This window comes from Felis catus, chromosome C2 (genome assembly GCF_018350175.1).
Source record: "Felis catus isolate Fca126 chromosome C2, F.catus_Fca126_mat1.0, whole genome shotgun sequence".
Classification (NCBI taxonomy): Eukaryota; Metazoa; Chordata; class Mammalia; order Carnivora; family Felidae; genus Felis; species Felis catus.
The window spans coordinates 109,265,345-109,275,603 of NC_058376.1; the positions used below are offsets into that span (position 1 = coordinate 109,265,345).

Genomic DNA, 10,259 nt, shown 5'->3' on the forward strand with positions numbered 1-10,259 from the left:
AACAAACATATTGGTGCAGTTCTATGGAAAGTCCTTTCCCACATGCTAAGATTAAGGAGCGCCATGAAAAACCAAACTGATTCACAGCAGAGGCTCTGAGGACAGCAGAGTCTATGGGTGATTGTCTTAGAAGCTGGAGGTCTGGAAGAGTCCTGAGCCTAATCCCACAAGTGGGTAACATGTGTTATGTAAATCATTGACACTATAGACTATTTGAAGCCAGAATAAAAATGGCAAAACCTCCTGGAGCATCAATTAACTCAAACACTTGAGAAGAAAAAATAAATTAATTCACAGGACTTTTAAGATATCAATTTTATATTAAAGTCAATAACCTGAATTTTAAATAATAAAACCAGTACTCAGGGAAAGGTGCACTTGTGTGGGGACCCTTGTGAAATTCTCAGTGTGCATGTTCAGTTTCCTCTTCTACAACATTTGGCATTCTTTCTGGAAGAGTTGAGGCATCACAAGCTCTCCCATGTTACCGTTGAAAATCAAGATGAGAGTGTTTGTTCTTAGTGGAGGATTTGAGCTTAGGTCTTACTGATTCTAAGAGGTGCTTTATTCTTCAAAATTCTGTGTCTTTCAGGACATTGGAGCAGGAAAACCTTAGCTGTTGCTGCTGTGGAGTCGTGATTATCCAGGCCCAACGGTAGGTCCTACACATCCTGGCCTCTGTTAATTCCTTCCTCCTGCTGGACTCAGCATTTTTACTTATGGGTAGTACTAGATGGTAGTACTAGACTGTGGTATCTACTGTTTATGGTGTTGTTTGCTTGTTGGCTATATTTATCATGCCTTCTTTTCTATCTACTTCCTTATACAGCAAAGGAATTTTCCTTTCGGTGGGGGGGGGGGAGGGGGTTCTGCCTGATTTTATGTGCTCTTGGATGTACCATCAAGCACATGCTCCCACTCTGCCCCTCTCCCTATCAACTCCCATCCCCTTCCTTGACCACAGATCAAACCATGTAAACTAAACAGAGCCAAATCAGGAAACCACATATGTTAATTTCTTTCACTACTGTAACAAATTAGCACAAACCTAGTGGCTTAAAACAACAAAACTTTATTCTTTCACAGTTCTAGAGGCCAGAGTCCAAAACTGGTATTGGCACAGCTGGTTCCATCTGGAGGTGCTAAGAGAGAATCTGCTTCTTGCCTTTTCCACCTTCTAAACCTGTATTCCTTGTCTCGTGGCTCCTTCCATCTTCACAGCACAGCAATCCAATCTCTGCTTCCATAATCACAGTTCTCAGTTCCTTCTCTCAGATTCTGATTCTTTCTTCCCCTTTCTTCTGAAGATCCTTGTGATAGTATTGGGCTCACCTGGATAATCCAGGATAATCTCCCCATTGCAAGGTTTCTTAATTTAATCACATGTGCAATGTCCCTTTTGCCTCATAAAGTAACATATTCACAGGCTACAGAGATTAGAATGTGAACATCTTTGGGGGGGGGGGGCATTTTTTGTATACCATTCTCCTGGGAAAGTAGTTCATCCAAAGGTGGACATGTGACCTAAACAGGAAAATTAAATCTTTCCCTGGGATTATTATTAGGATGGGAGGAGAAGTTATTTTTCCTAGGAGTGGCTAATCTTGAAGAAAATTATGGTGGTGCTGCCGGCAACTCTGTTTCCAGTTACTGGGCAAAGCTCATCTGTAGCAGGAGGGAATAAAGCCAAATGATTGAGAGCTGTAGCCAAGAACATGGAAGCAAAAGGCAGTGGTGATAATATTTGAGCACCTGTATCCAGCTACACTTGAAACCAGACCTTCTTGTGATTTCCCAGGCTTACAAACCAGTAAGATCTCTTTTTGCTTTGAGCTGAATTTATATACTAATGACTCCATATTTTTCTTAAACAATGAGAAGGAAAGGGAGGTGAGAGCCAACTCAATTATTTGTCTGTTCTTTTTCAGGGATATGATAACTGTTTGAATATAAATGAAGTTGAAGCTGTCAAAATAAGTCTTTATAAACATGATTAAGTTTTGTTTTCTTATGTCTATGCTCTACCAAACTACAACAGGGAATTAGAAGCTAACTATATTAAAAAATATGAATGTGACTGTAACTGGAATGTTACTGAAATAATACATTCCTTGACTTTTTGCCACTGTTTTCTCATTTCCAAAAGGAAAACAAAAGAACATTTCTCTTTTATGGGAAACCAATTCTTATAGGCTCCCTTGTCTAGAGAAAGGCAGGTGCATTGTGTTAGTAACTTTTTGTCATTCAGGCCTGAAAATGTTTGTTCAGTAAGGTTAGATCCATTAAGAGATTATCATTGGCTTTTCCTGAGAGGATGTAGTTACAGAAATAGTTAAAGATGTAGTTGAAGAACGAGTGGTCCAACTCAAAGGGAGGGTATAGAATGGTGGGTTACAGTGGCCACATTCTTTCAGGAGGTGAAGGTTTTTTCCTTCCCCTTGAGTCTGGGTTGGCCTTATGGTTTTTTCTGACAAGCAGAATATGGAGGAAGTGATGCCTTGCTAGTGTCACCTCCAGCTCCTTAGAGGACAGCTTCTCTTACTTTTCCTTGAACCACTGCCTCTTAGGATCCAGACACCGTGGAATAAGCATTGACTAGATCACTAAGTGATAAGAGGCCACACAGAGAGACTGTGGAGGAAGAGACATTGGGACTTGCTAGCTCCAGTGGTACAGACAGATGAAAGCAGTTGCACGAATGGTTTTCAGTTGCAAATATTGTTGCAACAAAGATGAGACTTTCCCCATTGAGGTGTGCCCAAATTGAAGAACCACGGGAGATATTGGGTTGTATTTTAAGCTCTTAATTTAAGCTCTCGGGGTTATTTGTTATGCTGCAAAAGATCGCTGAAACAGGTACGGCTGCCTAAGATTGGAAATAAGGGATTGGCAGTGGGTACCATGGTGGCTGAGACTTGCACGATACACTTTTCTTCAATGCATCCTGTAAGTGGAGAATGCTGCGTGGTTATTAGGAAAGTGAGCATCAAGTGCCAGCCAGCGGGAGCCATGGAGAAGGAAGGCTTCCATGGCCACATTTGGCACAGAAGGTGGAGGATTGGGACAGGTTGGGCCTTTGGCAAAGTTTTTTTAACAGCCCATGTTTCTTCACCTTTCCTCCTTCCTGGCTGTCTGGAAGATGTCATGAGAAGAGCTCTAGCAGTCGTCATAAACCACGAGACAATTTTGCGCATGAAAATTATGCACTAAAAATGGCAGAAGAGAATGTTGGAAGGATCCTAAGAATTAGATGACTTTGTGGAGCTGCTGTACCTGGAGTCCTGATTTCCAGATTTCTTTCACTTGATGGAATAACCGTTATTTCCTTAAGCCCCATTAGGTCTCGCTTACATTGACTGAAGGCATTTTCTCACTGATAAACTACACAAAATGACTAAAGTTATGTTTCCCCAAGACCTTAGTAAATTATGAAATGAACCATATCTAACATGATTTATAAAAGTAAAGAAATATAATGTTTCCCCTACCTTTGCTTCACAAAGCAGATCTTTTAGTAACAGGTCTTTAGAAAATAGTAGCATTAGAGCCCATGGAGACATTATAGCCAACCAGGTTTCCCTCATACACTGAAGACATTGTGAAAAAAGCTCGAGATTTAAGTGGATGTAAACTTGGGTGTGAGTCCTAGCTCTTTCTCCTCAGGCAGGTGAGTTACTCTCCCGGAAATTCATATTCCTTATGTGAAAAATGGAGGTAAGACACCTGAGTGTCTGGGATGATATAATGAAGTACCTCAAGAAATACAACTTACACTCCTTGACACATAGAGAGTCCTCAATAAATGACAATGTTACAGATTGTGCCCAGTAGAGAAAAAGGGAAATTATAGAGAAAAGAAAAAAGTAAAAGTAGAGAGACAGTAGATGGCACAGAGGAAAGAAGGCTCAGATGTGATGATAATGATTTTCAAAGCTCTGTTTTCTGCAGACCTTCATTTTCCCAAGGAGCAGAGATATTATCTATAGCAGGGAGATACTATAGTTAGCAGGTTATTAAACCAGCTATTAACCCAAACACCCAGCTCTATGCTCAGAATTTGAAAACAGAACAAAACCTCAAATCTGGGCAGCTGTAAAGAAAAGAAGCCAGTATGAAGGAAGAATTCACTTTCAGTTATTTCTTCAGCAAATATTGATGACTTCCAGTGTTCCAAGTGTTGAGGATATAGTGGAGAACAAGACAGACCAAGCTCCTGTGCTTGGGAGCTTTCATTATAGTGGTACAGGACAGGCAATACATATGTAAATTAAAGCACATACTGTCAGGTACTGAGGGATACGTTGATGAAAGAACAAGCAAGTGGAGAGAGGGATAATTAATTGTAGGAGAGATGATTTTTAAAATAGGTTTCTGAGGTCCAAAATTGTACCTAAAGAATGTAAATTAAATATGTAAAGATTAAAATTTGCTTGGTTATTGTATCTTCAAACCATCATGGGTTTTGTCTGAGGGTCATAGAAAGAGATGCTGATCAATCATTTTCTTCTTTATAGAAAGATTTCACAAAACAGCTCCTAAATATACTTACTCAGTATCCTTAAACTAGTCATACAATCTCTCCAAGCCTCAGTTTTCTTAACTGTAAACATTAAAGCCATAATATCCACTTCACAACGTTTGTGGGAAACCAAGTGAAAACATTAAGGTTTATGAAATGTCTGGCACACTTTCAAAGCTCAAGGAATATTCATTCCTTTCTCTTTTCTTGGAGTAGGATTTAACAAAAAGAAAGTGATCCAAGCTAAAGCAAGACATCATTTGTGGAAAGACAAGAATTCTTGATTGTTGGGGTGATGACTTTGAAATTGAGCTTCTGATGGTGTTTGTGGATTACTGAGATATTTGGGGAGAGGAAGCACATGTGTGTCCTTTAATAAGAATGAAGACAATGGGTTGGGTCCAGTCATTCCTTCGCATTTTTTTCTAGTTCTGTGGTTCTGAACTTGGCTTCTGCCCTTTCTTTTTCAGGCTAGAAGTCAAAGTTTCCTAGATGTGAGTTCACTAACTTGTGCGGGAGCGCCTACATTACAATCATCTGAGAACTTGTTATAAATATAGATCCCTTGATCCCAGCTCAAGATTCTTCCCCCCAGCTCTAGACATTTTGATTCGGCCTTCAGGAGTGGGGACTGAGTGATACTGAGTGATATTTGATACTGAGACAGAATTGTATCAAATTCCATTTTAGGTTGTTCATTTACTTATAATAAAAATGGCTCTTCTCCTTTGAGTCTCATGTGTAATTTTGCTTATCATTTGCCCTTAATTTGTAAAAGGAAAATAAAAATCTATAGCAGTATTTCCCTAACATGACCTAACATTTTCCTTACATAACTTTCTATATCCATTTCAATCTAGTTACTAGTGAATCAAAGAATCTCAACAACAAATTTAAATTTTCACTTCCATCTTCAAGTGGATTGTGCACAAACCAGGGGGTACTTTCCTAACCCCTTTCTTTTATAAATTTTAGCTTAGAAAATAATGAAACCATTACATTTAGCTAGATATCTAAAATTCTTATTTATTTATTTATTTATTTATTTATTTATTTATTTATTTAAAGTTTATTTACTTGAGAAAGAGAGAGACAGCATGCGTGAGAGAGAGAGAGAGAGCAGGGAAGCAGAGGGAGAGAGAGAATCCCAAGTAGGTTCCACACTGTCCAGACCGACGTGGGACTCGATCTCACAAACTGTAAGGTCATGACCTGAGCTGAAATCAAGAGTCCAACACTTAATCAACTAAACCACCCAGGTGCCCCTAAAATTCATATTTAAAGATCCTAAAAAAACAAACTTACCAGTAACTGCTATTGGTACAACTTGGTAAACAACTGAAAAAAAAATTAGATCTCTATGTCACAATGTATAGTGGTGTAAATTCCAAATGGATCAACTATTTAAATGTAAGAAAATAAAACCATACAATTACTAAAAGAATACATGGGAAGGTAGGAGAAGATGGCGGTGTAGGAGGATGCTGGGCTCACCGCGTCCTGCTGATTGCTTAGATTCCACCCACATCTGCCTAATTTACCCCGATGACCACCAGAAGACTAGCAGAACAGACTCACTGGAGCCAAGCATAGATGAGAGGCCCACGGAAGAGGGTAGGAAGGGCAGAGAGGCGGTGTGCACCACAGGGACTGGCGGGAGGGACCCGGGGCTGTGGAGGGGCAGCCAGCCCACCCAGCAAGGCAGAGCCCCTGAGTCTGGCCATAAAAGCGAGGGGCCGCACGGAGTGTGTTCTGACAGCAGTGGGACTTAACATCTGGAATGTTATAAGTCAACAGCTCTGCTTGTAGAGCAGGAGGGAGGGTTGTTGAGCCTCGGAGGACAGAGCTCAGCTTGGCGGGAACAAAGGCATGGAAAGCACTGTCGCCCTCACCCATCCCCCAGCCAATCCCAAAGGGAGCCAATTCCCCTCACCTAACTTGCTTGCACCCTGCAAACACCCAACGCTGTGCTTCTGTGGATCCATCCCTCCGTCGGGTCTGCCTCCCTCCTGGTGCTGCAGGGCCCCTCCCAAAGCGGACCACTGAAGACAAAGCCAGCTGAGCCTGCCCCTCTCGCCCCTGTGCACCTTCCGGATCCACCCCGGCTAATATGCCAGATCCCATCGAAGCAGTACCACAAGACTGGCAGTGTGCAAGTAGCCCAGACAGAGACCACACCACTTCACAGTGAGTCCTGCCCCTGGGAGAGGGGAAGATAAGGTACACACCAGTCTGACTGTGGCCCCAGCGGTGGGCTGGGGGCAGACATCAGGTCTGACTGTGGCCCCGCCCACCAATGCAAGTTACTCCAGACAGAACAGAGGAAGAGCTCTGCAGTTCCCCGCCACTCCAGGGACTATCCAAAATGACGAAAGAGAAGAATTCTCCTCAAAAGAAACTCCAGGAAGTAGCGACAGCTAACGAACTGATCAAAAACGATTTAAGCAATGTAACAGAAAATGAATTTAAAATAATAGTCATAAAATTAATCACTGGGCTTGAAGAAAGTATAGAGGACAGCAGGGAATCTATTACTACAGAGATCAAGGGACTTAGAAACAGTCAGGAGGAGATAAAAATGCTATAAATGAGCTGCAAAATAAAATGGAGGCGACCACAGCTCAGATTGAAGAGGCAGAGGAGAAAATAGGTGAATTAGAAGATAAAATTATGGAAAAAGAAGAAGCTGAGAAAAAGAGAGATAAAAAAATCCAGGAGTATGAGGGGAGACTTAGAGAATTAAGTGACATAATTAAACGAAATAATGTACACAAAATTGGGATTCCAGAGGAGGAAGAGAGAGGGAAAGGTGCTGAAGGTGTACTGGAAGAAATCATAGCTGAGAACTTCCCTGATCTGGGGAAGGAAAAAAGCATTGAAATCCAAGAGGGACAGAGAACTCCCTTCAGATGTAACTTGAATCAATCTTCTGCATGACATATCATAGTGAAACTGGCAAAATACAAGGATAAAGAGAGAATTCTGAAAGCAGCTAGGGATAAACATGCTCTAACATATAAAGGGAGACCAATAAGACTTGTGACGGATCTGTCTACTGAAACTTGGCAGGCCAGAAATGAATGGCAGGAAATCTTCAATGTGGTAAACAGAAAAAATATGCAGCTGAGAATCCTTTATCCAGCAAGTCTGTCATTTAGAATACAAGGAGAGATAAAGGTCTTCCCAAACAAAAACTGAAGGAATTCATCACCACTAAACCAGTGCTACAAGAGATCCTAAGGGGGATCCTGTGAGACAAAGTACCAGAGACATCAATGCAAGCATGAAACCTACAGACATCACAATGACTCTAAACCCATATCTTTCAATAATAACACAATGTAAATGGGCTAAATGCTCCAACCAAGACATAGGGTATCAAAATGGATAAAAAACCAAGACCCATCTATTTGCTGTCTACAAGAGACTCATTTTAGACCTGAGGACACCTTTAGATTGAAAGTGAGGGGTTGGAGAGCTACCTATCATGCTAATGCAAGTCAAAAGAAAGCTGGAGTAGCCATACTTATATCAGACAAACTAGACTTTAAATTAAAGGCTGTAACAAGAGATGAAGAAGGGCATTATATAATAATTACAGGGTCTATCCATCAGGAAGAGCTAACAATTTTAAATGTCTATGTGCCAAATACAGGAGCCCACAAATATCTAAAACAATTAATCACAAACATAAGCAACCTTATTGATAAGAATGTGGCAATTGCAGGGGATTTTAATACTCCACTTACAACAATGGATAGATCATCTAGACACAGGATCAATAAAGAAACAAGGGCCCTGAATGATACACTGCATCAGATAGACTTGATAGATATATTTAGAACTCTGTATCCCAAAGCAACAGAATATACTTTCTTCTCAAGTGCACATGGAACCTTTTCCAAGATAGATCACATACTGGATCACAAAACAGCCCTTCATAAGTATACAAGAATTGAGATCATAGCATGCACACTTTCAGACCACAACGCTATGAAGCTTGAAATCAACCATAGGAAAAAGTCTGGAAAGCCTCCAAAAGCATGGAGGTTAAAGAACACCCTACTAAAGAATGAGTGGGTCAACCAGGCAATTAGAGAAGAAATTAAAAAATATATGGAAACAAACGAAAATGAAAATACAACAATCCAAATGCTTTGGGACGCAGCGAAGGCAGTCCTGAGAGGATAATACATTGCAATCCAGGCCTATCTCAAGAAACAAGAAAAATCCTAAATACAAAATCTAACAGCACACCTAAAGGAAATAGAAGCAGAACAGCAAAGGCAGCCTAAACCCAGCAGAAGAGAAATAATAAAGATCAGAGCAGAAATAAACAATGTAGAATCTAAAAAAACGGTAGAGCAGATCAACGAAACCAAGAGTTGGTTTTTTGAAAAAATAAACAAAATTGATAAAACCTCTAGCCAGGCTTCTCAATAAGAAAAAGGAGATGACCCAAATAGATAAAATCATGAATGAAAACGGAATTATTACAACCAATCCCTCAGAGATACAAACAATTATCAGGGAGTACTATGAAAAATTATATGCCAACAAACTGGACAACCTGGAAGAAATGGACAAATTCCTAAACACCCACACACTTCCAAAACTCAAACAGGAGGAAATAGAAAGCTTGAACAGACCCATAACCAGCGAAGAAATTGAAACAGTTATCAAAAATCTCCCAACAAATAAGAGTCCAGGACCAGATGGCTTCCCAGGGCAATTCTACCAGACATTTAAAGCAGAGGTAATACCTATCCTTCTCAAGCTGTTCCAAAAAATAGAAAGGGAAGGAAAACTTCCAGACTCATTCTATGAAGCCAGCATTACTTTGATTCCTAAACCAGACAGAGACCCAGTAAAAAAAGAGAACTACAGGCCAATATCCCTGATGAATATGGATGCAAAAATTCTCAATAAGATACCAGCAAATCGAATTCAACAGCACATAAAAAGAATTATTCACCATGATCAAGTGGGATTCATTCCTGGGATGCAGGGCTGGTTCAACAGTCACAAATCAATCAATGTGATACATCACATTAATAAAAGAAAAGATAAGAACCATATGACCCTGTCAATCGATGCAGAAAAAGCATTTGACAAAATTCAGCATCCTTTCTTAATAAAAACCCTCGAGAAAGTCAGGGTAGAAGGAACATACTTAAACATCATAAAAGCCATTTATGAAAAGCCCACAGCTAATATCATCATCAATGGGGAAAAACTGAGAGCATTCCCCCTGAGATCAGGAACATGACAGGGATGTCCACTCTCACCGCTGTTGTTTAACATAGTGTTGGAAGTGCTAGCATCAGCAATCAGACAACAAAAGGAAATCAAAGGCATCAAAATTGGCAAAGAAAAAGTCAAGCTTTCACTTTTTGCAGATGACATGATATTATACATGGAAAACCCGACAGACTCCACCAAAAGTCTGCTAGAACTGCTACATGAATTCAGCAAAGTCGCAGGATACAAAATCAATGTACAGAAATCAGTTGCATTCTTATACACTAACAATGAAGCAACAGAAAGACAAATAAAGAAACTGACCCCATTCACAATTGCACCAAGAATCATAAAATACCTAGGAATAAACCTGACCAAAGATGTAAAGGATCTGTATGCTGAAAACTATGGAAAGCTTATGAAGGAAATTGAACAAGATATAAAGAGATGGAAAAACATTCCGTGCTCATGGATTGGAAGAATAAATATTGTTAAAATG

General features: G+C 40.2%; 1 long non-coding RNA gene across 1 annotated transcript; it reads left to right on the forward strand.

The window, feature by feature from the left end:
* Positions 1-584: 584 nt before the first annotated feature.
* LOC109491425 lies at positions 585-5,251 on the forward strand. The gene is made up of 2 exons (XR_002144771.3): positions 585-655; positions 4,990-5,251. It is a non-coding gene; the product is annotated as an uncharacterized LOC109491425 (long non-coding RNA).
* Positions 5,252-10,259: the final 5,008 nt, after the last annotated feature.